This window comes from Balaenoptera acutorostrata, chromosome 12 (genome assembly GCF_949987535.1).
Source record: "Balaenoptera acutorostrata chromosome 12, mBalAcu1.1, whole genome shotgun sequence".
NCBI lineage: Eukaryota > Metazoa > Chordata > Mammalia > Artiodactyla > Balaenopteridae > Balaenoptera > Balaenoptera acutorostrata.
The window spans coordinates 26998193-27025896 of record NC_080075.1 but is presented as its reverse complement, the minus strand read 5'-3'; the positions used below and the strand labels follow the sequence as shown (position 1 = coordinate 27025896).

The 27704-nt window shown below is 46.0% G+C and overlaps 1 protein-coding gene and 1 long non-coding RNA gene across 2 annotated transcripts in view; both read left to right on the top strand.

Annotated features, from left to right (window-relative positions):
• Window positions 1-27704, top strand: part of LOC130709433 (uncharacterized) — a 260097-nt gene that overhangs the window by 203040 nt on the left and 29353 nt on the right. The window lies entirely within an intron of this gene.
• LOC130709388 (uncharacterized) lies at window positions 1305-27619 on the top strand. Its single transcript, XR_009009922.1, has 3 exons — window positions 1305-1434; window positions 18360-18626; window positions 27359-27619. It is a non-coding gene; the product is annotated as an uncharacterized LOC130709388 (long non-coding RNA).

Sequence of the window (27704 nt, the reverse complement as noted above, 5' to 3'; positions counted from 1 at the left end):
TCTCATACCCCATTAAGCCCGCTTCAGTTTATCTCCTGCATTTCTTTGGAATCTGTCAGCTCTTCCTCAACATCCTAATACTGAACTTGCCTGTCTGTTGCGACTAGGTCCTAACTAGTGTCCATATATCTTGTTTCCTTCCAATCCATTCTTCACACAAGAAACCTTCGAAGCAAGCTGGAACATTGCTCATAAACATCGCTCACAAACATTGTTTTGAGACTAGAAAACACAGTGTTGGCCTTGAAGACTCTGCGTGGTCTAGAATCCTCTCTGCTCCTCTAGCCCCATCTTGTGCCACTTTTGCCCTCACTTTCTATGCTTCAGATACACTGAATTAACCTTAGTTCTCACTCATCTGACAGAAGTCAGTTGAGATATGATTTTTCACTGTGATTCCTCGCATTAAGGAATTTGATGATCAGGTTTTGTGTGAGGACTAAAACTAAACTGGGAAGTGGAAGAATTGAGTTTCAACCGTTTCAGTCAACACGCACGTATTAATGATACCTACGTATCGAACACCGGGCTAGGTTTCATGAGGGATCCAGAAGTTCTGGCCATCTCTGGTTTTGGATATCCCTTAGTTGTTGAGACCTTTGCGTTGTCTGGTTGCCTTTTGTCTGTTTTCCCGATGGGAAAACAGGAACAAGGGAAGTATAGGTTATTACTAGGTGGGGTTGAACAAGCGGAGCAGCAAACTGCAAAGCTGAAAAAAGAGGGACGTACTCTAGAGGGATATGATTTCCATTTTCAAGGCGCCTGCATCCTGTGCAGGGAGACAGCCTAACATAAAATGTGCCTAACAACAAATATATTGACTTCTTACTAAAAATCTCCAGTTCATGTAACCAAGGGGTTTATACCTTCTCCTTTAAAAGTGATATTCCTGGGACTTCCCTGGTGGTCCAGTGGTGAAGACTCTGCGCTTCCAATGCTAGCAGGCGTGGGTTCAATCCCTGGCTGGGGAGCTAAGATCCCACATGCTGCGCAGCCAAAGAAATGTTTTTCGAAAGTTATATTCCTGTATTATTGAATTTAGTGGTTTAGATTTTGTTTTAACGTTAAGAAGATGACAGTTTCTTTACCAGGAACAAACAAAACATAATGTAAAAATAGTTTCCCAGAAACGATGTCCATCATTCTCTTCTTCCCTTTCTCCCGCAGACTGGTGTTTCATCTTGACAAGTTCTCTGTCAGTCCGTAGGAAAGCTGTCTGGCTTGGAGGTTGCAATCCCAGGGAATTTTTCATCAGCGGGGAAGTCTCCATCACTACAGAGGAATCAAGGGAGAAGTCAGTCCCTGGGAAGTGAGATGCTCCCCCTAAACACCAACACAGCAGTCGTGTACCTTTCAAGGGGTTCAGGGGCAAGATGGGCAAGGCATTTCTGCTAACTCTTCTTAAGGATCATGGACAGTGCCCTATGCTACGAGGTAAGCGGTGACTGTTGTAATTCTTACTGGTGATCATTTCATGTCACTGATTCTTGGCTTTCTTTGTATTTCATAGGACTGTTGTAAGTCCAATACAAGATGAGTCTTATTTTTAAAAAACACTGAAATGTTTTACAAAGCCTAGCCTTCTCATCTAGAGTCCTTTCAATTCTCCCCACTTTCCCGAGAGGCTACGAACACTTCACACCATGAACTAGGAGAGGGGGTAGAGCCCTTTCTGATGAAATGTATCAACAAAGACAGAGTCTCAGCCTGCTTGCTCTCTGGACAGGATCTCGGACCACAAGGTCTTAAATCCTGGTATAAATGAAGGAAGTGAGGACAGTTCAACTGGCACTCTCATAACAAGAGTTCTGAAACACCTTCCAAAGAGACTGTAGCAGTAGATGAGGGAAGGGAGTGCCACAGTGTGGTATAGTACAGGGGGAGTGATCGGCTACAGCAGTGAAAAATGTGGTACCTATTGGTGTGCTCTCGGGGTTCTTGTACATGTAGCATAGATGACCTTTACAGTGGCCCTCCCACCTTCCCTCCTGCATTAGGTGTTCTTTTTTTTTTTTTTTTTAATTTATGTTTATTTATTTATTGTTTGAACTTATTTATTCTACGTATTTATTTTTTTGGCCGCACTGGGTCTTCATTGCTGTGCACGGGCTTTCTCTAGTTACGGCTAGCGGGGGCTACTCTTGGTTGCGGTGTGCGGGCTTCTCATCGCGGTGGCTTCTCTTGTAGCGGAGCATGGGCTGTAGGCGCGTGGGCTTCGGTAGTTGAGGCTCATGGGCTCTAGAATGCAGGCTCAGTCGTTGTGGCACATGCGCTTAGTTGCTGCACGGCATGTGGGATCTTCCCAGACCAGGGCTCGAACCCGTGTCCCCTGCATTGGCAGGCGCCACCAGGGAAGCCCTAGGTGTTCTTCTATAGAGTCTAAAAACAGAGAGCACTGAGAGAAGGTAGTGGTTATTAAAGGCTCAGGATCTAAATTCTACCTGTCTCTACGCCACTTCCCAGCCGTCGATTTGACCCCACTTTTGAACGCCGACCTCATTCTTCAACTTTCTCTGCCGTTTGTATACTCACCTTGAAAACTTGTTTCTGGGATGCGTTGAGCAGACACAGGGTGGCAGGCTGCAGAGGTGGAAGCTGGTGGTCGGATATTTGTGGGCTGAATCTCCTTCAGTCCCATTCCCATTTCTGGTTGCACAGAGGCCCTACTTCCTGTGTGTGACGCAGAGCCATAGGATTGCGGGCAGGAGCCAAGTTCTCCATGCAGTAAAGACCCCAGTGTGCCTTGGTTATAGTAATCTACCTGGCTTCCTTCCCGGTAGGGAAGTGACAGGCGGCTATGCCCCTGATTTGTTCGTGGGCCTCCTGATCCAGCAGTTCCCTTGGCTCTGCCCCTGTCGTCAGCTGCCCCTAGGATAACTGTGAGCCCTTGCCACTTCTCTGGTAGATTTCCCTATTCCCCCACTATAATCACACCTGAATAAGGCAACTCAGACCTTTCAGAGATGTGTCCTGAACCTCTTGTTTTCTGAAATACCTATCTGGTGGTTGTGAGACTGAAGGCCAACGTCCCCAAGAGACTTTTTCTATTTCTCCTAGTAAAGCTAGACTCATCTTCTGTCCCCTTCAACTCTCCTCAAATTGTGTTCTTTCAACCCAGACCTCTGACCCTGCTTTTTACTTCTGCCATTTCATCCTCACTCCTGCTTCCTTTCCTAAATCCATACCTCTCCGTTGGCCTTCCTAGCCCTGGGCCAAGATCCTTCCTCTTTCCTCAGTGTTTACCCCTTTCCTTCATTCTCCCATCCAACTTTCAGTCCTTCCTTTCTCACGCCCCAGTTAGCAGCATCTCAAAATTCTTAAGGTTTATTACTCATCTAGTCATTGTATTCCATTTACTTATTCAGTTCTATACCTATCTTACCTATGTATGGAAGAACAGCTGGTAGCCAAGGTGGCACCAAGAATCCCAGCAGCTCTCACTTGACGTATCCGTAGTAGTCAGCAATTTCCATTTGTTTTTCCCTCTCGGTGAGAAATGGCAGCTTCCCCGAAGAGGTGTATCTGGCAGCATTCTCCCGTTGTTGTTGAGCCCGCCTCTTCATGGCCTCTCGCTCTGGCCTCTGCTCTTGTTCGATGGGCTTTGACATGACTGGCTCAGGCACATTGGGTTCCCTCCATGGAACTCGTTGCTTGCTGAAGTCTTGGAGTAGAAATTGGGTTTGGAGCTTGGGTGGGGACTGGCGCTTAGTCCCAGCAGGGGGAACAGGCTCGCGCTGGAGAGAAGCGCCAGATGAAGTTTGGTAGGGTGCAGGCCTAGGAGCAGCGGACTGAGGGACGCGGGGCTGGGTATGGTTGGTCCAAGCCGGTTGGGTTGGGTTGGTCACAGTTGGCTGAGCTGGTTTGGCGGGACCTGGCAAAGAGGCAGGAGCTGGCTGGGATGAATTGACTGCAGCAGGTTGAGCTGAGTCAGTAGAACCAGGCTGGGCACGGTAAGCCCCAGCAGGCCGACGTGAGGCCAGAGACTGTGGCCTCCGAGGAGCGGGTCGAGCTTGAGGCTTGTCCCAGGCAGAAAAAGGCAGAGGTATCAACTTGACCTTCCCAGGAGGAGGCCGCTCATACTGGGATGGAGAGGGACACTCTGTTTCAGCACTGCTGTCTGGTTTCTGGGCTTGGACCTGCGTTTTCTCAGGACTCTTCCCCTCACGTGGGGTATGCCGCCATGGCTGGATAGCTGGGGGTGGCTGGGGGTCTTTGGGGTTGCTTGCATTTCCCAAGAGCCGACAGGAAGAGAGCCCAGTTTTCGTCTCATTCTTCCTCCCCAGCGCATGAAGGACCTTCACAGACTCCAGCATGCGCACGCCAAGGGAGGTTCGAGGCTTTTGCAAGCTCTCTTGGAGAAGCTCAGTTTGGTGTTCCTTTCGCTTCGTGTTGGGGATTGCTGGCTTCTCTTCTGCCTTGACTTTGTTCCCTGACTGCTTGTTCTCTTCAGCCTTGTTTCTTCCTCTGGTCCTTTTGGTCTTTTCCTGCCCGTGGCTCTTAGTTTTGCTGACCTTTCTGGATGCAGCTTTCTGAGGTTTGCCTTGCGAGTGCTTGGCCGTGTTCACAGGAGCCCTGTCACTGACTGCAGCATTGCATAGAACCACTTCTCCCCCTAACAGGCACTCTGGATTCTTTGGCTGGCTTTTGGCCTTGGGAGCACCACTGATAGGCTCAGAGGCTTTCTGTTTGTTCTTCCTGGGTTGATCAGAGGGAACCTTTACGACACTTGGCTTTTCCTGCACCTGATTCACCTTAATGGCTCTGGTGTCTTTAGCTTTGATCACGTTGGGACCTTGGGATTGACCAAGATCTTTCAAAGAATTAAAGAGCTGGGGAAGGTGACTATCCTCCGCCAGTGTAGTCATGTCTGCAAAACCACTGCTAGGTTCAGTCCCATTTTCAAGTGTCCCTAGGTCCTGACGACTGCGGCTGTTCTCTCTCAGATCAGCATTTTCAGAACCAGGCTGCTCCTCTTGGCTGAGGGATTCGGTGCAGGCCAGCGGCTGGTGAATATCAGGGATTCCTAAAGGGCGTAGTGGAGGATCTTGGTTCTCTGTTGGGATCTGGTAGGCATCCAGAGGCTTTGAAAGCTTGGTTTTGATATCATCCACGTTCTTACTCTCTGTTTGTCCCTGGCTTGGAGCTGGAGGCAGGGCCAGGAGACGACTGGCACTCTGGACTGGAGCTGTCACTGAAATGTCCCCAAGTTCAGACGGTGGGTTACTCTCAAGTATGTGACTGTTTCTGGTACTGCAGGACTTGGGGAGTTGTTGAGTTTGTGTCACACAAAACGTCTGGCTCGGAGGTCGCAATCCCAGGGAATTGTTCATCACCGGGGAAGTCTCCGTCACTACAAAGGGATCAAGGGAGAAGTCAGTCCCTGGGAAGTGAGATGCTCCCCCTAAACACCAACACAGCAGTCATGTACCTTTCAAGGGGTTCAGGGGCAAGATGGGCAAGGCATTTCTACTAACTCTTCTTAAGGACCCTGGACAGTGCCCTATACTACGAGGTAAGCGGTGACTGTTGTAATTCTTACTGGTGATCATTTCCTGTCACTGATTCTTGGCTTTCTTTGTATTTCATAGGACTGTTGTAAGTCCAATACAAAATGAGTCTTATTTTTAAAACACACTGAAATGTTTTACAAAGCCTAGCCTTCTCATCTAGAGTCCTTTCAATTCTCCCCACTTTCCCGAGAGGCTACGAACACTTCACACCATGAACTAGGAGAGGGGGTAGAGCCCTTTCTGATGAAATGTATCAACAAAGACAGAGTCTCAGCCTGCTTGCTCTCTGGACAGGATCTCAGACCACAAGGTCTTAAATCCTGGTATAAATGAAGGAAGTGAGGACAGTTCAACTGGCACTCTCACAACGAGAGTTCTGAAACACCTTCCAAAGAGACTATAGCAGTAGATGAGGGAAGGGAGTGCTACAGTGTGGTAGTACAGGGGGAATGATCGGCTACAGCAGTGAAAAATGTGGTACCTATTGGTGTGCTCTCGGGGTTCTTGTACATGTAGCATAGATGACCTTTACAGTGTCCCTCCCACCTTCCCACCTGCATTAGGTTTTTTTTTTTTTTAATTTATGTTTATTTATTTATTGTTTGAACTTATTTGTTCTACGTATTTATTTTTTTGGCCGCACTGGGTCTTCATCGCTGTGCACGGGCTTTCTCTAGTTGGCGGCTAGCGGGGGCTGCTCTTGGTTGCGGTGTGCGGGCTTCTCATCGCGGTGGCGTCTGTTGCTGCGGAGCATGGGCTGCAGGCGCGTGGGCTTCGGTAGTTGCGGCTCACGGGCTCTAGAATGCAGGCTCAGTCGTTGTGGCACATGGGCTTAGTTGCTCCACGGCATGTGGGATCTTCCCAGACCAGGGCTCGAACCCGTGTCCCCTGCATTGGCAGGCGCCACCAGGGAAGCCCTAGGTGTTCTTCTATAGAGTCTAAAAACAGAGAGCACTGAGAGGGCTTCCCTGGTGGCGCAGTGGTTGAGAATCTGCCTGCTAATGCAGGGGACACGGGTTCGAGCCCTGGTCTGGGAAGATCCCACATGCCACGGAGCAGCTGGGCCCGTGAGCCACAACTACTGAGCCTGCGCGTCTGGAGCCTGTGCCCCGCAACGGGAGGGGCCGCGATAGTGAAAGGCCCGCGCACCGCGATGAAGAGCGGTCCCCGCACCGCGATGAAGAGTGGCCCCCACTTGCCGTAACCAGAGAAAGCCCTCGCACGAACCGAAGACCCAACACAGCCAAAAAAAAAATAAAAAAAATAAAATAAAAAAAAATAAAATAAAAAAAAAAAATAAAAACAGAGAGCACTGAGAGAAGGTAGTGGTTATTAAAGGCTCAGGATCTAAATTCTACCTGTCTCTACACCACTTCCCAGCTGTCGATTTGACCCCACTTTTGAACGCCGACCTCATTCTTCAACTTTCTCTGCCGTTTGTATACTCACCTTGAAAACTTGTTTCTGTGATGCGTTGAGCAGACACAGGGTGGCAGACTGCAGAGGTGGAAGCTGGTGGTCGGATATTTGTGGGCTGAATCTCCTTCAGTCCCATTCCCATTTCTGGTTGCACAGAGGCCCTACTTCCTGTGTGTGACGCAGAGCCATAGGATTGCGGGCCGGAGCCAAGTTCTCCATACAGTAAAGACCCCAGTGTGCCTTGGTTATAGTAGTCTACCTGGCTTCCTTCCCGGTAGGGAAGTGACAGGCGGCTATGCCCCTGATTTGTTCGTGGGCCTCCTGATCCAGCAGTTCCCTTGGCTCTGCCCCTGTCGTCAGCTGCCCCTAGGATAACTGTGAGCCCTTGCCACTTCTCTGGTAGATTTCCCTATTCCCCCACTATAATCACACCTGAATAAGGCAACTCAGACCTTTCAGAGATGTGTCCTGAACCTCTTGTTTTCTGAAATACCTATCTGGTGGTTGTGAGACTGAAGGCCAACGTCCCCAAGAGACTTTTTCTATTTCTCCTAGTAAAGCTAGACTCATCTTCTGTCCCCTTCAACTCTCCTCAAATTGTGTTCTTTCAACCCAGACCTCTGACCCTGCTTTTTACTTCTGCCATTTCATCCTCACTCCTGCTTCCTTTCCTAAATCCATACCTCTCTGTTGGCCTTCCTAGGCCTGGGCCAAGTTCCTTCCTCTTTCCTCAGTGTTTACCCCTTTCCTTCATTCTCCCATCCAACTTTCAGTCCTTCCTTTCTCACGCCCCAGTTAGCAGCATCTCAAAATTCTTAAGGTTTATTACTCATCTAGTCATTGTATTCCATTTACTTATTCAGTTCTATACCTATCTTACCTATGTATGGAAGAACAGCTGGTAGCCAAGGTGGCACCAAGAATCCCAGCAGCTCTCACTTGACGTATCCGTAGTCGTCAGCAATTTCCATTTGTTTTTCCCTCTCGGTGAGAAATGGCAGCTTCCCCGAAGAGGTGTATCTGGCAGCATTCTCCCGTTGTTGTTGAGCCCGCCTCTTCATGGCCTCTCGCTCTGGCCTCTGCTCTTGTTCGATGGGCTTTGACATGACTGGCTCAGGCACATTGGGTTCCCTCCATGGAACTCGTTGCTTGCTGAAGTCTTGGAGTAGAAATTGGGTTTGGAGCTTGGGTGGGGACTGGCGCTTAGTCCCAGCAGGGGGAACAGGCTCGCGCTGGAGAGAAGTGCCAGATGAAGTTTGGTAGGGTGCAGGCCTAGGAGCAGCGGACTGAGGGACACGGGGCTGGGTATGGTTGGTCCAAGCCGGTTGGGTTGGGTTGGTCACAGTTGGCTGAGCTGGTTTGGCGGGACCTGGCAAAGAGGCAGGAGCTGGCTGGGATGAATTGACTGCAGCAGGTTGAGCTGAGTCAGTAGAACCAGGCTGGGCACGGTAAGCCCCAGCAGGCCGACGTGAGGCCAGAGACTGTGGCCTCCGAGGAGCGGGTCGAGCTTGAGGCTTGTCCCAGGCAGAAAAAGGCAGAGGTATCAACTTGACCTTCCCAGGAGGAGGCCGCTCGTACTGGGATGGAGAGGGACACTCTGTTTCAGCACTGCTGTCTGGTTTCTGGGCTTGGACCTGCGTTTTCTCAGGACTCTTCCCCTCACGTGGGGTATGCCGCCATGGCTGGATAGCTGGGGGTGGCTGGGGGTCTTTGGGGTTGCTTGCATTTCCCAAGAGCCGACAGGAAGAGAGCCCAGTTTTCGTCTCATTCTTCCTCCCCAGCGCATGAAGGACCTTCACAGACTCCAGCATGCGCACGCCAAGGGAGGTTCGAGGCTTTTGCAAGCTCTCTTGGAGAAGCTCAGTTTGGTGTTCCTTTCGCTTCGTGTTGGGGATTGCTGGCTTCTCTTCTGCCTTGACTTTGTTCCCTGACTGCTTGTTCTCTTCAGCCTTGTTTCTTCCTCTGGTCCTTTTGGTCTTTTCCTGCCCGTGGCTCTTAGTTTTGCTGACCTTTCTGGATGCAGCTTTCTGAGGTTTGCCTTGCGAGTGCTTGGCCGTGTTCACAGGAGCCCTGTCACTGACTGCAGCATTGCATAGAACCACTTCTCCCCCTAACAGGCACTCTGGATTCTTTGGCTGGCTTTTGGCCTTGGGAGCACCACTGATAGGCTCAGAGGCTTTCTGTTTGTTCTTCCTGGGTTGATCAGAGGGAACCTTTACGACACTTGGCTTTTCCTGCACCTGATTCACCTTAATGGCTCTGGTGTCTTTAGCTTTGATCACGTTGGGACCTTGGGATTGACCAAGATCTTTCAAAGAATTAAAGAGCTGGGGAAGGTGACTATCCTCCGCCAGTGTCGTCATGTCTGCAAAACCACTGCTAGGTTCAGTCCCATTTTCAAGTGTCCCTAGGTCCTGACGACTGCGGCTGTTCTCTCTCAGATCAGCATTTTCAGAACCAGGCTGCTCCTCTTGGCTGAGGGGATCGGTGCAGGCCAGCGGCTGGTGAATATCAGGGATTCCTAAAGGGCGTAGTGGAGGATCTTGGTTCTCTGTTGGGATCTGGTAGGCATCCAGAGGCTTTGAAAGCTTGGTTTTGATATCATCCACGTTCTTACTCTCTGTTTGTCCCTGGCTTGGAGCTGGAGGCAGGGCCAGGAGACGACTGGCACTCTGGACTGGAGCTGTCACTGAAATGTCCCCAAGTTCAGACGGTGGGTTACTCTCAAGTATGTGACTGTTTCTGCTACTGCAGGACTTGGGGAGTTGTTGAGTTTGTGTCACACAAAACGTCTGGCTTGGAGGTCGCAATCCCAGGGAATTGTTCATCACCAGGGAAGTCTCCATCACTACAAAGGGATCAAGGGAGAAGTCAGTCCCTGGGAAGTGAGATGCTCCCCCGAAACACCAACACAGCAGTCATGTACCTTTCAAGGGGTTCAGGGGCAAGATGGGCAAGGCATTTCTACTAACTCTTCTTAAGGACCCTGGACAGTGCCCTATGCTACCAGGTAAGCGGTGACTGTTGTAATTCTTACTGGTGATCATTTCCTGTCACTGATTCTTGGCTTTCTTTGTATTTCATAGGACTGTTGTAAGTCCAATACAAAATGAGTCTTATTTTTAAAACACACTGAAATGTTTTACAAAGCCTAGCATTCTCATCTAGAGTCCTTTCAATTCTCCCCACTTTCCCGAGAGGCTAAGAACACTTCACACCATGAACTAGGAGAGGGGGTAGAGCCCTTTCTGATGAAATGTATCAACAAAGACAGAGTCTCAGCCTGCTTGCTCTCTGGACAGGATCTCAGACCACAAGGTCTTAAATCCTGGTATAAATGAAGGAAGTGAGGACAGTTCAACTGGCACTCTCACAACGAGAGTTCTGAAACACCTTCCAAAGAGACTATAGCAGTAGATGAGGGAAGGGAGTGCTACAGTGTGGTAGTACAGGGGGAATGATCGGCTACAGCAGTGAAAAATGTGGTACCTATTGGTGTGCTCTCGGGGTTCTTGTACATGTAGCATAGATGACCTTTACAGTGTCCCTCCCACCTTCCCACCTGCATTAGGTTTTTTTTTTTTTTTAATTTATGTTTATTTATTTATTGTTTGAACTTATTTATTCTACGTATTTATTTTTTTGGCCGCACTGGGTCTTCATCGCTGTGCACGGGCTTTCTCTAGTTGGCGGCTAGCGGGGGCTGCTCTTGGTTGCGGTGTGCGGGCTTCTCATCGCGGTGGCCTCTGTTGCTGCGGAGCATGGGCTGTAGGCGCGTGGGCTTCGGTAGTTGCGGCTCACGGGCTCTAGAATGCAGGCTCAGTCGTTGTGGCACATGGGCTTAGTTGCTCCACGGCATGTGGGATCTTCCCAGACCAGGGCTCGAACCCGTGTCCCCCGCATTGCATTGACAGGCGGATTCTTCACCACGGCGCCACCAGGGAAGCCCTAGGTGTTCTTCTATAGAGTCTCAAAACAGAGGGCACTGAGCGAAGGTAGTGGTTATTAAAGGCTCAGGATCTAAATTCTACCTGTCTCTACACCACTTCCCAGCTGTCGATTTGACCCCACTTTTGAACGCCGACCTCATTCTTCAACTTTCTCTGCCGTTTGTATACTCACCTTGAAAACTTGTTTCTGTGATGCGTTGAGCAGACACAGGGTGGCAGATTGCAGAGGTGGAAGCTGCTGGTCGGTTATTTGTGGGCTGAATCTCCTTCAGTCCCATTCCCATTTCTGGTTGCACAGAGGCCCTACTTCCTGTGTGTGACGCAGAGCCATAGGATTGCGGGCAGGAGCCAAGTTCTCCATACAGTAAAGACCCCAGTGTGCCTTGGTTATAGTAATCTACCTGGCTTCCTTCCTGGTAGGGAGGTGACAGGCGGCTATGCCCCTGATTTGGAATCTGAGATGGTGTTCCCTGAGCAAGGCTGGCAGAAAGCGATGGATATAGAGGGACCATGTTATTGGCGTCTGAAGTTTTATCATAGTGGGCTGCCATAAACATGGAGGAAGCAACTGTGTGCCGGTCAGTGAGTGCCAGAGTAAAGTCTCCGAGTGAAGAAGAATTCTTTTCAGTGCTTCGTGTGATGTCCCACTGAAGAACACCTGGATAGGAAGGAGCTGAAGCGGAGATCTGGCTGTGGTCAGTAACTCCAGATACCGTAGTCGTGCTAGAATGTTGGTAAAGGTAGGCACTACCCGTGAGTGTCTGGAAAGAGGTACCAGTAGCTGATGGCGAACTGACGGCAGGGGCAGAGACTCTGGAGAAGTTGCAGACACTTCGTGTTAGGGAAGTTGCATTGCTCACCACAGGAAGAGAATGCTGCAGAGATTTCAGAGTTCCAAGTAGAGATGGATTTTGGAAATTTTCTGTAAGAACAAGAGGGTCATGAAAAACTCAGGGAGGTTGAGAAATTCTCACTCCGTTTGAGGAACAGCATTATCTTAAGGTTCTTGCTATCAGGACACCTCTACTATCAATACTTGCTGAGAAACCCAAAATCAGACAGTTAATGATGGCTGTAAGGACTGAGCAGTTTTCCACTCTTCTGTATTAACTGCCTGTGCTCCCATCTTGGGCACAGATGGGCAGAAGAGCCAAGTGGTATGGTTCAGACATTGTTCTCTAGGCTGGAAGCAACCTTCTCCCTGCCCTGTCTTTCCCTTCAGCCTGCACTCGTATTGACTTCTATGCTACTTCCTAGACTGGAAGCATTTTAGAACTAGGAGGCCCTTAGAGAACTTCGATTTTCTCAGTCTCATTTCGTGAGTAAGGAAACTGAGGCTCAGAGAGGTCGGGTTGACTTGTTCAAGTTCTCTCATTATGTTAGTATCATTACCAGGTTCCAGAACCTACGTATCCTGACTTCCTTGCCAGGACTCTACTCTGAGCATGATACTGCCGGAAAGCAGGAGAAATAGAACTTACAATATAGGCATTTTTTTGGTCCATTAGAAAACAGTACGGCTATTACCATTGTCGTCTTCAGTGTCTCCCTTTGCTTGTACAGTTCCCATGCTATTACCTAGAGTTGACGTATAGCTCAGTCCAACTGGTGAATTGTGAAAGAGTCATTTTTGCCCTCTTCAAGCCTGGTTTCTCATCCTACCTCAAAATGATTACCCGAAAGTGGATATCTTAAGTGCTTTTGGAAAGAGAAAAGTTATCTGATGACTTCGGATTACTCATCTATAAAGTGGTTATAACACCACCACCAATAATAATAGCAGTAATAATTAATCGATGAATAAGCTGATATATTGCATCTGATTTATATGGAGGAAGATACAATAAGTTCTAGAAAGACAAAGAAAAATCATGACAAGCACATTACATAACGAAAAAGGAATCCATAGATATTAATGAAAACTGGGGTATGTGGCAAGTATCAAAGCCTAATGAATTTACTAACAAATGACATTCTGTACCATCCATGCAATATTAGGAAAGTGAATGTTGCCCGCTCTATTTTAGTGAATGCTATTAACCAAAACACACGATAGAGGTGATAGAGGTGAATGAATTCCTAGCCAATGCATACAGACAGAGACGGTATATCAGTAAACAATGCCTAACAAGCAACAGAATGCAATAAATGTGAATGTATAGGTAGCCACAACATATATAGACAAGTATTGCAATGAAAAGCGGTACGAAGCAGACAGCAAAATAATAAGGGTAAAAGAGTTTCATGATTGTGCTCATTCATATTTTTACCCAGCAAGTAACAGGTATTCAGCCTAGGAGAAATATATATTTCAATGAATATAACTTATATAATAAGCAGAAAGGAAGCTTAAAAAGTATCAGGAAGGTTTTTGTATTTATCCTAGAACTTAGATTAGAATTATCTTCAACATCCAGGAAGATGACATCCCAAAACCTCAAAAAACCATCATCCCTAGAATCCAACGAAAAAAGATTTTCAAATGTAAGAAAATCCAAAGGACTCCACAACATTGTTTTCGATAAATGTGGGTGTTTTTTTTTTTTTTTTTCTTCTGCCGCGCCGCGTGGCCCTGGCCGTGAAAGCACCGAGTCCTAAGCACTGGACCGCCAGGGAGTTCCCTAAATGGGGAATTAGAGATGTGGGGCTTGACTTTTTCTTTTTCTCCTTCGGTAGCTAAGATCTACAAGCGAACGATGGCTGTTGATCAATGTGCTCTCTGTGTTAGGAAGGAAATAACTGTGAAAATGAAAAGCAGCCTTGCCTTAGAACCTACATATCACACAAAGGAAATAGTCCTTCTGATTCAATTTAGAAGATGCCACTTAAAATGTTTAATTGGGAAAATGTCTACCTAGTTTAAAAATTAGAAAGAATAAAACACTGAAAATCAGCCCCCTAGATAACCACTTTGGTTTCTTGTTTATAGGAAGCATCATTTCTAAAACATATTTCTAAAATGTTTATATTCAAAACTGTCAAGTGCCAACTGTATTCAGAGAGGCAATAAAAGAAAGAAAACGGAGTATGACTTTTCTGATAAGCTGCCTTTCCTGGTGATCCCCTGTTCTGGCCTGACTTTCCTTCTTAGTCTGTTAATGTAAGGATTTGGTACCATCAACTTTGTTTTGCCCTGCTCTGAGCAGATTTCCCTCTGTGCTGTTTCTGCTTTAATTTAAAATCTTTGGTTCCCATCAGCATTCCATTGCAAACTACGTTTTTCTTGAGAGCCCCTCTATGCTTTCCCTCTTGATTCTTACATTTTTTTCCCCATCTCTTGGTTCCTGTTGGCCTGTGCTAATGAAAACAATCCTCAACTTCCTTACGTTTGACTCTGTGCCTCCCTATATAGCCCAGTACTCTCCATCCTCTCTCCCTATTCTCTCTTTTCAGCTGGTCGCAGTACTAGTGGAGGGAGACCATTAGAGATGAAACATCTTGGTATATATTGCTAGTTTTCTATGTCACCTGGCTTTTCTATGTTTCTGTTGAAACCCTCTTGAGAAGTCTCTGATTTCATTTTCTCCATGGGTGCCCTTTAAGGCTCAATACTGGAAAGGAAGGGGATCAGAGTGATCAACCCAATGTGGTATCCCAACGTAACAGATAAGGAAAGCAACAGGCTTTGTGAGGCAGTCAGCGATTCGTCCAAAGTCACACAGATAGTAAACGTCCAAGTCAAAACTGAAATTAGGTCTCCAGACTTGTAGTTCAATACTTTCCCTCATCATTCCCTGCTAGGTTGAATCTCCTACTCAATTTAGGGGCCAAAGAAATCGAACGCGAAACTTTCCAAAGTGTCTTTTCTTACCTGACATGGTCAGAGAAGAGGAACCATCAACTGCAGGTACAAGGGCTGAGGAGACAACACTAGAGGATGTCTGAGTGGCTGCAGCTGAACGGCGCACGTGTCCAGTCCAGAGGTCACTGGTTACTGGTCCAAAGAGCTCCACGGAAACCCCAAGACTCTACCAAGTGGTAGTAGGTTTGGTAGGAGAGTGATGTCACAAAGCAGGCAGTTGAAAGGTATGAGCTAGCCAATAGGGAGGTCCGATCCCCAAGAGGAAGGCGGGGTTGGGTGAAGAGAGTGTAGGAGAGCTAAAACAACACCTACATTTCTGAGCTCTGGGGAGGAAATCCTAGAAGACAGACTTACCTCCCCCAGGCTCTTCCATTAGGGAAATCATTGCAACGTTTCTTACAGACGTTCATTAATATAATGAACTAACAGTTACTTATATTCTACAGAGTATTCTGTTTTATGTATCATATACTTAGAGCTATAGAGATCTTAACTTAATTAATATCCTTAGGAAGGAAAGTGCCATCTAGTTTGAACTATTAACAGTTGTTCTGAAATCATATGTGTCTAATGAGTGAACTGATAGCAGCTTTCAAGGAGCAAAAGTAGGGATGAAGAAGCTCTTTTTGTAGCTTGGTTCAAGAGTAGGGTGAAGTTTGTTGAGTGTACCTTGTGGAGAATGTTGTGGTCCAAGGCTCTTCTCTTCGAGTTTCTTCTCCTTGACTCCTGCCTTCCTTGGGCTGGGCTAGGCTGGGGGCCAGGTTGGACTTGCGACTTAGCATTTCTCTTCCGCTTTCTTCGTCTTCTTCTTTTTTTTTTTTTCCTTCCATTATGGGCATTGCTTCTAGGACAAGCCTTGATCTTGCATTGGATGTTACTTCCTGTCAACTTCCAGCAGCAGGAGTCTTCTTTTCAGTGCTTGATGCTTCACGAAATCGACTCTGCCCGTTGGCAGCAAATACCAGAGAGCTAGGAGACAGAGCTGGTTGCAGACCTTTCCTCTTCCAGCCTTTGGTTGCAATTCTTTGGCCCATAATTTGCTAGCTCTAGTTCCTTGGGCCACACAGGTATCCTGCCATCCAGCTCTTTTTCTATGTGAGAGACGTTCTGAACACTGTCCCTTTTTCTTTGCACAGAAGTATATACAGTGTGGCAGTTACTGTAATCTCCTCCCCCTTGCAAACAGCCACTCTCGAATCTTGGACCTCTAGGACTCTCTGTCTTGCATGCTTGGGTGCAAGGCCAAGCAAAATGAAGAGGAGAATAATTAGAGAAAGAGGAGGACATTGGTGGAGAATTGGGAGCAGGTAAGGTGAAAGGGCACAGGAGAAAAGAGATGCATGGAGGTTTTTTGGTTTCTGTGGGAAACAAGTTGACACACTTGGGCCTCATTTTGTATTCACAGAACAGAGAGTTAACGATATAAGTAGCTAGATAGTGGAGCAACTGCCACGAAGTCTGTACACTGAAGAGAACAGTCTCACATCTAGTTTTCATTTTGTTTTATGTCATAGTACCTTATTGATAGCATTCACTGGTATGTTTGTAGAACACAGATGTGTTCAAATGCTCTGGTTTTGTCTACATGGTTATTTCCTTGTCCTATTTGTAAGGAATCCAACATTGTAAGACATATTGCATGTTTTTCTCTTGACGATCGTTGACCTTGAAGCGTCATGAACTAAGTTGAGCTGTTGGATTTTGTGGAGAAACTTTCAGAAGGGTCTGTGAAAAAGGCATTGTGGTGAGTCGCATTATGCACCCGAGCGTAAGGAGCAGATATCTGCCACCAGCCCAACTTGGCCTGGATTGCCTCTGTTTTAGTTCCCCCGGTTAGTGCTTTTCTCCCTAACCACTCTTGTGACTGTGATCATGTGAGTAAGGGCTGAGTTGCTACTGATTTCTGTGTGAGGTAAGCTGGTTTGAGGGAGGAAATCTGTGGACCTAGTCATTTTCCTTGGTGGTAAGCTTTCAGGGGTGCAAACAGATTGATCTTCCTGGGGACTTTTCTGGTCCCAGGAAGATATCGCATAGGTGGGACCTCCAAAGACACACATTGAATCTTTAGGCCTGTTTTTCCTATTAGGAGATACGAGTTTCTTCACTGATGGGGATGATGCTTATCTGAGAAGAAATTGTGAAAGGTGGTGTAGTATAGAGGTGTGGCTTAAGCTTTTAAGTTTTCTTCAAGGTTTTTCCCCTAAGCTTCCTACTTCAGACGGCCTACTTACATGATACTAGTATGTGATGTCAGGCTAACAACTTCCTAAATACCCGCAGGCCAGATCAGTGTCTCTTTTCTCTGTATTGCCATGGAAATCAAGGGTCCCGCCGAAGTTTCCATCGAAACAGTTGATTTGTGTTGTCTCTGGGAATTCTGAAGGGCGTACCGTTGCTTCCTAACCGGTGTCGTTTGGGAGATCTACCTCTGTACGTTCAAATGATTACTTTTGAGGCTTTGCTCATGTGCGCAGTAAACCCTTGAATTCCCTACGACCTTCCTTTCCTCCATCTCATACCCCATTAAGCCCGCTTCAGTTTATCTCCTGCATTTCTTTGGAATCTGTCAGCTCTTCCTCAACATCCTAATACTGAACTTGCCTGTCTGTTGCGACTAGGTCCTAACTAGTGTCCATATATCTTGTTTCCTTCCGATCCATTCTTCACACAAGAAACCTTCAAAGCAAGCTGGAACATTGCTCATAAACATCGCTCACAAACATTGTTTTGAGACTAGAAAACACAGTGTTGGCCTTGAAGACTCTGCGTGGTCTAGAATCCTCTCTGCTCCTCTAGCCCCATCTTGTGCCACTTTTGCCCTCACTTTCTATGCTTCAGATACACTGAATTAACCTTAGTTCTCACTCATCTGACAGAAGTCAGTTGAGATATGATTTTTCACTGTGATTCCTCGCATTAAGGAATTTGATGATCAGGTTTTGTGTGAGGACTAAAACTAAACTGGGAAGTGGAAGAATTGAGTTTCAACTGTTTCAGTCAACACGCACGTATTAATGATACCTACGTATCGAACACCGGGCTAGGTTTCATGAGGGATCCAGAAGTTCTGGCCATCTCTGGTTTTGGATATCCCTTAGTTGTTGAGACCTTTGCGTTGTCTGGTTGCCTTTTGTCTGTTTTCCAGATGGGAAAACAGGAACAAGGGCAGTATAGGTTATTACTAGGTGGGGTTGAACAAGCGGAGCAGCAAACTGCAAAGCTGAAAGAAGAGGGACGTACTCTAGAGGGATATGATTTCCATTTTCAAGGCGCCTGCATCCTGTGCAGGGAGACAGCCTAACATAAAATGTGCCTAACAACAAATATATTGACTTCTTACTAAAAATCTCCAGTTCATGTAACCAAGGGGTTTATACCTTCTCCTTTAAAAGTGATATTCCTGGGACTTCCCTGGTGGTCCAGTGGTGAAGACTCTGCGCTTCCAATGCTAGCAGGCGTGGGTTCAATCCCTGGCTGGGGAGCTAAGATCCCACATGCTGCGCAGCCAAAGAAATGTTTTTCGAAAGTTATATTCCTGTATTATTGAATTTAGTGGTTTAGATTTTGTTTTAACGTTAAGAAGATGACAGTTTCTTTACCAGGAACAAACAAAACATAATGTAAAAATAGTTTCCCAGAAACGATGTCCATCATTCTCTTCTTCCCTTTCTCCCGCAGACTGGTGTTTCATCTTGACGAGTTCTCTGTCAGTCCGTAGGAAAGCTGTCTGGCTTGGAGGTTGCAATCCCAGGGAATTTTTCATCAGCGGGGAAGTCTCCATCACTACAGAGGAAGCAAGGGAGAAGTCAGTCCCTGGGAAGTGAGATGCTCCCCCTAAACACCAACACAGCAGTCGTGTACCTTTCACGGGGTTCAGGGGCAAGATGGGCAAGGCATTTCTGCTAACTCTTCTTAAGGATCATGGACAGTGCCCTATGCTACCAGGTAAGCGGTGACTGTTGTAATTCTTACTGGTGATCATTTCCTGTCACTGATTCTTGGCTTTCTTTGTATTTCATAGGACTGTTGTAAGTCCAATACAAAATGAGTCTTATTTTTAAAACACACTGAAATGTTTTACAAAGCCTAGCATTCTCATCTAGAGTCCTTTCAATTCTCCCCACTTTCCTGAGAGGCTACGAACACTTCACACCATGAACTAGGAGAGGGGGTAGAGCCCTTTCTGATGAAATATATCAACAAAGACAGAGTCTTAGCCTGCTTGCTCTCTGGACAGGATCTCGGACCACAAGGTCTTAAATCCTGGTATAAATGAAGGAAGTGAGGGCAGTTCAACTGGCACTCTCATAACAAGAGTTCTGAAACACCTTCCAAAGAGACTATAGCAGTAGATGAGGGAAGGGAGTGCCACAGTGTGGTATAGTACAGGGGGAGTGATCGGCTACAGCAGTGAAAAATGTGGTACCTATTGGTGTGCTCTCGGGGTTCTTGTACATGTAGCATAGATGACCTTTACAGTGGCCCTCCCACCTTCCCTCCTGCATTAGGTGTTCTTTTTTTTTTTTTTTTTAATTTATGTTTATTTATTTATTTATTGTTTGAACTTATTTATTCTACGTATTTATTTTTTTGGCTGCACTGGGTCTTCATTGCTGTGCACGGGCTTTCTCTGGTTACGGCTAGCGGGGGCTACTCTTGGTTGCGGTGTGCGGGCTTCTCATCGCGGTGGCTTCTCTTGTAGCGGAGCACGGGCTGTAGGCGCGTGGGCTTCGGTAGTTGAGGCTCACGGGCTCTAGAATGCAGGCTCAGTCGTTGTGGCACATGCGCTTAGTTGCTGCACGGCATGTGGGGTCTTCCCAGACCAGGGCTCGAACCCGTGTCCCCTGCATTGGCAGGCGCCACCAGGGAAGCCCTAGGTGTTCTTCTATAGAGTCTAAAAACAGAGAGCACTGAGAGAAGGTAGTGGTTATTAAAGGCTCAGGATCTAAATTCTACCTGTCTCTACGCCACTTCCCAGCTGTCGATTTGACCCCACTTTTGAACGCCGACCTCATTCTTCAACTTTCTCTGCCGTTTGTATACTCACCTTGAAAACTTGTTTCTGTGATGCGTTGAGCAGACACAGGGTGGCAGATTGCAGAGGTGGAAGCTGGTGGTCGGATATTTGTGGGCTGAATCTCCTTCAGTCCCATTCCCATTTCTGGTGGCACAGAGGCCCTACTTCCTGTGTGTGACGCAGAGCCATAGGATTGCGGGCAGGAGCCAAGTTCTCCATACAGTAAAGACCCCATTGTGCCTTGGTTATAGTAATCTACCTGGCTTCCTTCCTGGTAGGGAGGTGACAGGCGGCTATGCCCCTGATTTGGAATCTGAGATGGTGTTCCCTGAGCAAGGCTGGCAGAAAGCGATGGATATAGAGGGACCATGTTATTGGCGTCTGAAGTTTTATCATAGTGGGCTGCCATAAACATGGAGGAAGCAACTGTGTGCCGGTCAGTGAGTGCCAGAGTAAAGTCTCCGAGTGAAGAAGAATTCTTTTCAGTGCTTCGTGTGATGTCCCACTGAAGAACACCTGGATAGGAAGGAGCTGAAGCGGAGATCTGGCTGTGGTCAGTAACTCCAGATACCGTAGTCGTGCTAGAATGTTGGTAAAGGTAGGCACTACCCGTGAGTGTCTGGAAAGAGGTACCAGTAGCTGATGGCGAACTGACGGCAGGGGCAGAGACTCTGGAGAAGTTGCAGACACTTCGTGTTAGGGAAGTTGCATTGCTCACCACAGGAAGAGAATGCTGCAGAGATTTCAGAGTTCCAAGTAGAGATGGATTTTGGAAATTTTCTGTAAGAACAAGAGGGTCATGAAAAACTCAGGGAGGTTGAGAAATTCTCAGTCCGTTTGAGGAACAGCATTATCTTAAGGTTCTTGCTATCAGGACACCTCTACTATCAATACTTGCTGAGAAACCCAAAATCAGACAGTTAATGATGGCTGTAAGGACTGAGCAGTTTTCCACTCTTCTGTATTAACTGCCTGTGCTCCCATCTTGGGCACAGATGGGCAGAAGAGCCAAGTGGTATGGTTCAGACATTGTTCTCTAGGCTGGAAGCAACCTTCTCCCTGCCCTGTCTTTCCCTTCAGCCTGCACTCGTATTGACTTCTATGCTACTTCCTAGACTGGAAGCATTTTAGAACTAGGAGGCCCTTAGAGAACTTCGATTTTCTCAGTCTCATTTCGTGAGTAAGGAAACTGAGGCTCAGAGAGGTCGGGTTGACTTGTTCAAGTTCTCTCATTATGTTAGTATCATTACCAGGTTCCAGAACCTACGTATCCTGACTTCCTTGCCAGGACTCTACTCTGAGCATGATACTGCCGGAAAGCAGGAGAAATAGAACTTACAATATAGGCATTTTTTTGGTCCATTAGAAAACAGTACGGCTATTACCATTGTCGTCTTCAGTGTCTCCCTTTGCTTGTACAGTTCCCATGCTATTACCTAGAGTTGACGTATAGCTCAGTCCAACTGGTGAATTGTGAAAGAGTCATTTTTGCCCTCTTCAAGCCTGGTTTCTCATCCTACCTCAAAATGATTACCCGAAAGTGGATATCTTAAGTGCTTTTGGAAAGAGAAAAGTTATCTGATGACTTCGGATTACTCATCTATAAAGTGGTTATAACACCACCACCAATAATAATAGCAGTAATAATTAATAGATGAATAAGCTGATATATTGCATCTGATTTATATGGAGGAAGATACAATAAGTTCTAGAAAGACAAAGAAAAATCATGACAAGCACATTACATAACGAAAAAGGAATCCATAGATATTAATGAAAACTGGGGTATGTGGCAAGTATCAAAGCCTAATGAATTTACTAACAAATGACATTCTGTACCATCCATGCAATATTAGGAAAGTGAATGTTGCCCGCTCTATTTTAGTGAATTCTATTAACCAAAACACACGATAGAGGTGATAGAGGTGAATGAATTCCTAGCCAATGCATACAGACAGAGACGGTATATCAGTAAACAATGCCTAACAAGCAACAGAATGCAATAAATGTGAATGTATAGGTAGCCACAACATATATAGACAAGTATTGCAATGAAAAGCGGTACGAAGAAGACAGCAAAATAATAAGGGTAAAAGAGTTTCATGATTGTGCTCATTCATATTTTTACCCAGCAAGTAACAGGTATTCAGCCTAGGAGAAATATATATTTCAATGAATATAACTTATATAATAAGCAGAAAGGAAGCTTAAAAAGTATCAGGAAGGGCTTCCCTGGTGGCGCGGTGGTTGAGAATCTGCCTGCCAATGCAGGGGATGCGGGTTCGAGCCCTGGTCTGGGAAGATCCCACATGCCGCGGAGCGGCTGGGCCCGTGAGCCACAATTACTGAGCCTGCGCGTCTGGAGCCTGTGCTCCGCAACAAGAGAGGCTGCAATAATGGGAGGCCCGCGCACCGCGATGAAGAGTGGCCCCCGCTAGCCGCAACTAGAGAAAGCCCTCGCACAGAAACGAAGACCCAACACAGCCATAAATAAATAAATAAATAAAAGAATTTATAAAAAAAAAAAAAAAAAAAAAAGTATCAGGAAGGTTTTTGTATTTATCCTAGAACTTAGATTAGAATTATCTTCAACATCCAGGAAGATGACATCCCAAAACCTCAAAAAACCATCATCCCTAGAATCCAACGAAAAAAGATTTTCAAATGTAAGAAAATCCAAAGGACTCCACAACATTGTTTTCGATAAATGTGGATGTTTGTTTTTTTTTTTCTTTTGCCGCGCCGCGTGGCCCTGGCCGTGAAAGCACCGAGTCCTAAGCACTGGACCGCCAGGGAATTCCCTAAATGGGGAACTAGAGATGTGGGGCTTGACTTTTTCTTTTTCTCCTTCGGTAGCTAAGATCTACAAGCGAACGATGGCTGTTGATCAATGTGCTCTCTGTGTTAGGAAGGAAATAACTGTGAAAATGAAAAGCAGCCTTGCCTTAGAACCTACATATCACACAAAGGAAATAGTCCTTCTGATTCAATTTAGAAGATGCCACTTAAAATGTTTAATTGGTAAAATGTCTACGTAGTTTAAAAATTAGAAAGACTAAAACACTGAAAATCAGCCCCCTAGATAACCACTTTGGTTTCTTGTTTATAGGAAGCATCATTTCTAAAACATATTTCTAAAATGTTTATATTCAAAACTGTCAAGTGCCAACTGTATTCAGAGAGGCAATAAAAGAAAGAAAACGGAGTATGACTTTTCTGATAAGCTGCCTTTCCTGGTGATCCCCTGTTCTGGCCTGACTTTCCTTCTTAGTCTGTTAATGTAAGGATTTGCTACCATCAACTTTGTTTTGCCCTGCTCTGAGCAGATTTCCCTCTGTGCTGTTTCTGCTTTAATTTAAAATCTTTGGTTCCCATCAGCATTCCATTGCAAACTACGTTTTTCTTGAGAGCCCCTCTATGCTTTCCCTCTTGATTCTTACATTTTTTTCCCCATCTCTTGGTTCCTGTTGGCCTGTGCTAATGAAAACAATCCTCAACTTCCTTACGTTTGACTCTGTGCCTCCCTATATAGCCCAGTACTCTCCATCCTCTCTCCCTATTCTCTCTTTTCAGCTGGTCGCAGTACTAGTGGAGGGAGACCATTAGAGATGAAACATCTTGGTATATATTGCTAGTTTTCTATGTCACCTGGCTTTTCTATGTTTCTGTTGAAACCCTCTTGAGAAGTCTCTGATTTCATTTTCTCCATGGGTGCCCTTTAAGGCTCAATACTGGAAAGGAAGGGGATCAGAGTGATCAACCCAATGTGGTATCCCAACGTAACAGATAAGGAAAGCAACAGGCTTTGTGAGGCAGTCAGCGATTCGTCCAAAGTCACACAGATAGTAAACGTCCAAGTCAAAACTGAAATTAGGTCTCCAGACTTGTAGTTCAATACTTTCCCTCATCATTCCCTGCTAGGTTGAATCTCCTACTCAATTTAGGGGCCAAAGAAATCGAACGCGAAACTTTCCAAAGTGTCTTTTCTTACCTGACATGGTCAGAGAAGAGGAACCATCAACTGCAGGTACAAGGGCTGAGGAGACAACACTAGAGGATGTCTGAGTGGCTGCAGCTGAACGGCGCACGTGTCCAGTCCAGAGGTCACTGGTTACTGGTCCAAAGAGCTCCACGGAAACCCCAAGACTCTACCAAGTGGTAGTAGGTTTGGTAGGAGAGTGATGTCACAAAGCAGGCAGTTGAAAGGTATGAGCTAGCCAATAGGGAGGTCCGATCCCCAAGAGGAAGGCGGGGTTGGGTGAAGAGAGTGTAGGAGAGCTAAAACAACACCTACATTTCTGAGCTCTGGGGAGGAAATCCTAGAAGACAGACTTACCTCCCCCAGGCTCTTCCATTAGGGAAATCATTGCAACGTTTCTTACAGACGTTCATTAATATAATGAACTAACAGTTACTTATATTCTACAGAGTATTCTGTTTTATGTATCATATACTTAGAGCTATAGAGATCTTAACTTAATTAATATCCTTAGGAAGGAAAGTGCCATCTAGTTTGAACTATTAACAGTTGTTCTGAAATCATATGTGTCTAATGAGTGAACTGATAGCAGCTTTCAAGGAGCAAAAGTAGGGATGAAGAAGCTCTTTTTGTAGCTTGGTTCAAGAGTAGGGTGAAGTTTGTTGAGTGTACCTTGTGGAGAATGTTGTGGTCCAAGGCTCTTCTCTTCGAGTTTCTTCTCCTTGACTCCTGCCTTCCTTGGGCTGGGCTAGGCTGGGGGCCAGGTTGGACTTGCGACTTAGCATTTCTCTTCCGCTTTCTTCGTCTTCTTCTTTTTTTTTTTTTCCTTCCATTATGGGCATTGCTTCTAGGACAAGCCTTGATCTTGCATTGGATGTTACTTCCTGTCAACTTCCAGCAGCAGGAGTCTTCTTTTCAGTGCTTGATGCTTCACGAAATCGACTCTGCCCGTTGGCAGCAAATACCAGAGAGCTAGGAGACAGAGCTGGTTGCAGACCTTTCCTCTTCCAGCCTTTGGTTGCAATTCTTTGGCCCATAATTTGCTAGCTCTAGTTCCTTGGGCCACACAGGTATCCTGCCATCCAGCTCTTTTTCTATGTGAGAGACGTTCTGAACACTGTCCCTTTTTCTTTGCACAGAAGTATATACAGTGTGGCAGTTACTGTAATCTCCTCCCCCTTGCAAACAGCCACTCTCGAATCTTGGACCTCTAGGACTCTCTGTCTTGCATGCTTGGGTGCAAGGCCAAGCAAAATGAAGAGGAGAATAATTAGAGAAAGAGGAGGACATTGGTGGAGAATTGGGAGCAGGTAAGGTGAAAGGGCACAGGAGAAAAGAGATGCATGGAGGTTTTTTGGTTTCTGTGGGAAACAAGTTGACACACTTGGGCCTCATTTTGTATTCACAGAACAGAGAGTTAACGATATAAGTAGCTAGATAGTGGAGCAACTGCCACGAAGTCTGTACACTGAAGAGAACAGTCTCACATCTAGTTTTCATTTTGTTTTATGTCATAGTACCTTATTGATAGCATTCACTGGTATGTTTGTAGAACACAGATGTGTTCAAATGCTCTGGTTTTGTCTACATGGTTATTTCCTTGTCCTATTTGTAAGGAATCCAACATTGTAAGACATATTGCATGTTTTTCTCTTGACGATCGTTGACCTTGAAGCGTCATGAACTAAGTTGAGCTGTTGGATTTTGTGGAGAAACTTTCAGAAGGGTCTGTGAAAAAGGCATTGTGGTGAGTCGCATTATGCACCCGAGCGTAAGGAGCAGATATCTGCCACCAGCCCAACTTGGCCTGGATTGCCTCTGTTTTAGTTCCCCCGGTTAGTGCTTTTCTCCCTAACCACTCTTGTGACTGTGATCATGTGAGTAAGGGCTGAGTTGCTACTGATTTCTGTGTGAGGTAAGCTGGTTTGAGGGAGGAAATCTGTGGACCTAGTCATTTTCCTTGGTGGTAAGCTTTCAGGGGTGCAAACAGATTGATCTTCCTGGGGACTTTTCTGGTCCCAGGAAGATATCGCATAGGTGGGACCTCCAAAGACACACATTGAATCTTTAGGCCTGTTTTTCCTATTAGGAGATACGAGTTTCTTCACTGATGGGGATGATGCTTATCTGAGAAGAAATTGTGAAAGGTGGTGTAGTATAGAGGTGTGGCTTAAGCTTTTAAGTTTTCTTCAAGGTTTTTCCCCTAAGCTTCCTACTTCAGACGGCCTACTTACATGATACTAGTATGTGATGTCAGGCTAACAACTTCCTAAATACCCGCAGGCCAGATCAGTGTCTCTTTTCTCTGTATTGCCATGGAAATCAAGGGTCCCGCCGAAGTTTCCATCGAAACAGTTGATTTGTGTTGTCTCTGGGAATTCTGAAGGGCGTACCGTTGCTTCCTAACCGGTGTCGTTTGGGAGATCTACCTCTGTACGTTCAAATGATTACTTTTGAGGCTTTGCTCATGTGCGCAGTAAACCCTTGAATTCCCTACGACCTTCCTTTCCTCCATCTCATACCCCATTAAGCCCGCTTCAGTTTATCTCCTGCATTTCTTTGGAATCTGTCAGCTCTTCCTCAACATCCTAATACTGAACTTGCCTGTCTGTTGCGACTAGGTCCTAACTAGTGTCCATATATCTTGTTTCCTTCCGATCCATTCTTCACACAAGAAACCTTCAAAGCAAGCTGGAACATTGCTCATAAACATCGCTCACAAACATTGTTTTGAGACTAGAAAACACAGTGTTGGCCTTGAAGACTCTGCGTGGTCTAGAATCCTCTCTGCTCCTCTAGCCCCATCTTGTGCCACTTTTGCCCTCACTTTCTATGCTTCAGATACACTGAATTAACCTTAGTTCTCACTCATCTGACAGAAGTCAGTTGAGATATGATTTTTCACTGTGATTCCTCGCATTAAGGAATTTGATGATCAGGTTTTGTGTGAGGACTAAAACTAAACTGGGAAGTGGAAGAATTGAGTTTCAACTGTTTCAGTCAACACGCACGTATTAATGATACCTACGTATCGAACACCGGGCTAGGTTTCATGAGGGATCCAGAAGTTCTGGCCATCTCTGGTTTTGGATATCCCTTAGTTGTTGAGACCTTTGCGTTGTCTGGTTGCCTTTTGTCTGTTTTCCAGATGGGAAAACAGGAACAAGGGCAGTATAGGTTATTACTAGGTGGGGTTGAACAAGCGGAGCAGCAAACTGCAAAGCTGAAAGAAGAGGGACGTACTCTAGAGGGATATGATTTCCATTTTCAAGGCGCCTGCATCCTGTGCAGGGAGACAGCCTAACATAAAATGTGCCTAACAACAAATATATTGACTTCTTACTAAAAATCTCCAGTTCATGTAACCAAGGGGTTTATACCTTCTCCTTTAAAAGTGATATTCCTGGGACTTCCCTGGTGGTCCAGTGGTGAAGACTCTGCGCTTCCAATGCTAGCAGGCGTGGGTTCAATCCCTGGCTGGGGAGCTAAGATCCCACATGCTGCGCAGCCAAAGAAATGTTTTTCGAAAGTTATATTCCTGTATTATTGAATTTAGTGGTTTAGATTTTGTTTTAACGTTAAGAAGATGACAGTTTCTTTACCAGGAACAAACAAAACATAATGTAAAAATAGTTTCCCAGAAACGATGTCCATCATTCTCTTCTTCCCTTTCTCCCGCAGACTGGTGTTTCATCTTGACGAGTTCTCTGTCAGTCCGTAGGAAAGCTGTCTGGCTTGGAGGTTGCAATCCCAGGGAATTTTTCATCAGCGGGGAAGTCTCCATCACTACAGAGGAAGCAAGGGAGAAGTCAGTCCCTGGGAAGTGAGATGCTCCCCCTAAACACCAACACAGCAGTCGTGTACCTTTCACGGGGTTCAGGGGCAAGATGGGCAAGGCATTTCTGCTAACTCTTCTTAAGGATCATGGACAGTGCCCTATGCTACCAGGTAAGCGGTGACTGTTGTAATTCTTACTGGTGATCATTTCCTGTCACTGATTCTTGGCTTTCTTTGTATTTCATAGGAC